The 3560-nt window shown below is 45.0% G+C and overlaps 1 pseudogene; it reads right to left on the bottom strand.

Annotated features, from left to right (window-relative positions):
* Positions 1 to 265: 265 nt before the first annotated feature.
* On the bottom strand, positions 266 to 383 carry LOC126482734 (5S ribosomal RNA; annotated as a pseudogene).
* Between the last annotated feature and the right edge of the window lie 3177 nt (positions 384 to 3560).

Here is a 3560-nt window from a genome sequence, read left to right on the forward strand (position 1 = left end):
GTTTTGACATTTTACCATGTCTGAGAGTAGTCACCGTCAGGATGAATGAGAGGCAGGGCAGAGGCACTCCGTCTTCAGGCCACAAGTGGCCCATCGGGACCATCCGACCGCCGTGCCATCCTCAGTTGAGGATGCGGATAGGAAGGGCGTGTGGTCAGCACACCGCTCTCCCGGTCGTTATGGTGGTTTTCTTGGACCGGAGCCGCTACCATTCGGTCGAGTAGCTCCTCAATTGGCATCACGAGGCTGAGTGCACCCCGAAAAATGGCAACAGCTCATGGCGGCTCGGATGGCCACCCATCCAACTGCCGGCCACGCCCGACAGCGCTTAACTTCGGTGATCTGACGGGAACCGGTGTATCCACTGCGGCAAGGCCGTTGCCAGGATGAATGAGAAGGGCACAACAAATTTGTCATTAACTTTACACTCAGTTCAGTGTCGACTTGACAAATGTGCGCTTTCAAACAGCCTGCATATATTTCTATAACTGTTGTGTTTTTACACTGAGGTCATGGCATACCTCTTAATATCGTGTCGGACGCCCTGTAGCCCGGCGTAGTAAAGCAAGTCGACATGGCATGAACTCAACAAGTCGTCCCCTGCATAAATATTGAGCCATGCTGCCTCTATAGCCGTCCATAATCGTGAAAGTGTGGCCAGTGCAGTAGTTTCTGTCGATTATACCTCGTAAACGTTCGATGGGAGTCATGTCGGGCGATCTGGGTCACCAGATCATTCACTCGAACTCTCCCGAATGTTCATCAAACCACTAGCGAAAAATGGTGGTATGCTGAGAGAGTGCATTGTCATCCACAAAAATTCCATCCATGAATTGCTGAAAATCATCTGCAAGTAGACGAATATAACCATTTTAAGTCAATGATCAGTTCAGTTGGATCAGAGCACCCAGTCCAGTCCATATAAACACTGCCCACACCATTATGGAGCTACCACCACCTTGCATAGCGTCTAGCTCCATGTCTTCGAGGCGTTTTCGCCACACTCGAAGGCTACCATCAGTTCTTACCAACCGAAATCGGTACTGATCCCACTAGGTCACGGTTTTCCACTTTTCTAGGGTCCAAACGATACCATCACGAGACGCTGCAGGCGAGGTGGTGCTGTTAGCAAAGGCACTCGGGTCGGTCATCTGGTACGTCTCACGTTGTTTTCTGTGGTTATTTCACACAGTGTTGCTTGTCTCTTAGCACTGACAGCTCTACAAAAACGCCGCTGCTCTCGGTCGTTAAGTGAAGGCCGTCGGCCACTGCGTTGTACATGGTAAGCGGTAATGTCTGAAATTTCGTACTCTCGACACACTCTTGACGCCGTGGTTCTAGGGATACTGAATTCCCTAACGGTTTCCGAAATAGAATGTCCCTGCATCTACCTCCAACTACCATTCCGCGTTCAAAGTCTGTTAATTCCCGTCGTGCGGCTATAGCGACATCGAAAACCTTTTCACATGAATGACCTGAGTAGAAATGACAGACCTGCCGTGGACTGTCCTTTTAGACATTGTGTACGCGATACTACTGTCATCTGTTTATGTACATATTGCTATCCCGTGACTTTTGTCATCTCATTGTATTACTCAATAAAGTCATTTTGTTTGCTTCGTAGGGCTTATTCCTTAATTCAAATTTAGCCCCACAGACGATGCAGGTACACAGGTGATGTGCAACATTTCTTTGAGCAGTTTGTCTGTTCTGGACAACTTCTGAATAAAGCTGAGAGCAAATGGGACAATGGAATTTTTAATAGAGGTACCTGCCATACGTGTCTCGAATTGAGACATACACGGAGACGAAAACAGGAGAGATAAAAATACTAGAAAAATTACTGAAATGCAGTGTATTTCACTGCATACTAAACTTCGTCTGAACAGGCCTTGGCGGTCGCAGGTTCGAATCCTGCCTCGGGCATGGAAGTGCGTGATGTCCTTAGTTTAGTTAGGTTTAAGTAGTTCTAAGTTCTAGGGGACTGATGACCTCAGATGTTAAGTCCCATAGTGCTCAGAGCCATATGAACCATTTGATAAGGCCTTGAAGGTCCAACGGTACCGACCGGCCTCCGTCTTATACTCAGCTCACAGACGTCACTGGATGCGGATATGGAACGGCATGTCGTCACCACACGGCTCGTCATCGTCAGTTTTCGTGACCGGAGCCGCTACTTCCCAATCAAGTACTTCTCAACTGCCCCCACAAGGGCTGAGTGCACCCCGATTGCCAACAGCGCTCGACACACCTGACCTTTACCCACACAAGTGATAGCCAAGCCCGACAGCGCTTAACTTCGGTGATATGACTAAAATCGCCATTACCACTGTGGCAAGGCTGGCGGCTGTACGTCACTAGGAGCCACATACAAAAACAGTATTGCTCAGTATCACGCGTAACATGTACATCTCCATAGTACGGCTTCCTCAAAAATATTCTCTTTTTTTAATTGTAGTAAAAACTATACAAAACTTGCCAATAGCACTTAACCAGTGAAAGTATGCTGGCGTGTAACAATAACTTTTTATATATAAATCCAGTAGTTCCAAAAGTTTCGTGAAAAGAAGGGGACAATATGTTTATCAACAATCGTTAACCACATTCAGCGCTTTGTGTATTCTTGGAGTGTTTGAGAAGAATGCTTCAGGATGTTTGCTCTCCAAAAAGGAAGCGTTTAACTTACGCAGCTACATAAATCACAAAAAGTTATAAACAAAGACCAAAATATGGCTTCCTGTTGACGAAATATTTTGCTGCTGAAAGCGTGCCGAGTAATGTATGCAGTGGAGGCTGTTGTTTGTTTTGCTAGACTAAAAGCCATAAAGCTGAGCAGTGAATACAACGTTGGGGACAATGGAAGAATACAGTGTGGCTCTCTTATTAAACTTACACAGCACAGGTGAACCCATACTCAGCTCTACGTTTCTTGCACTCGGAGGAGAAAGAGGTGGGATTGGGGTGGGGGGGGGGGGGGGCAGGTTCTTCATCCCACGCCTTACAAATACGTGTTTGAATCCAAGGCAAGTCTGCTGACAATAACAGCAGAAGATACTTAATGAAAGATGAATCGTTGGTTCAAGTAATAACGTAATTTCTCTGTCTGTTCTCTGTATTTCACACCAAGATATTCAGTAATGTAAATCAGTACTGGAATGAATGTGTACACATCGTTCTGCGCAAGCTTTATTCCACTGTCAGTAATGATGACGTACTGCTGCTCCTTACGTTTGGACATAATTACTATACCATCTGAAAGGTTTCTTCCGCTCAGTGAAGTCATCAGCGCCTGATGCGTAGAACTGATAATTACTGGTCATGAAAATATTTATTTTTTATTGTTTAATTGAGATGTATCACTTAAACGCCATTTAGCAAGCTGAACGGCAAACAACTGAGATAAAGTACAAAAATTATATTGATAACTTGATATGAAACCCTCCAGAGGCCAATTTAGCAAAGATCTTTGTAAGCCTGCTGAGATTAATATTTATGAAAAATAATAAACAATAAGTTTGGTTAATGAATAGGAAAATATCAAACTCCAGCATTTATAACAC

The sequence above is a fragment of the Schistocerca serialis genome, chromosome 5 (assembly GCF_023864345.2).
Source record: "Schistocerca serialis cubense isolate TAMUIC-IGC-003099 chromosome 5, iqSchSeri2.2, whole genome shotgun sequence".
NCBI lineage: Eukaryota > Metazoa > Arthropoda > Insecta > Orthoptera > Acrididae > Schistocerca > Schistocerca serialis.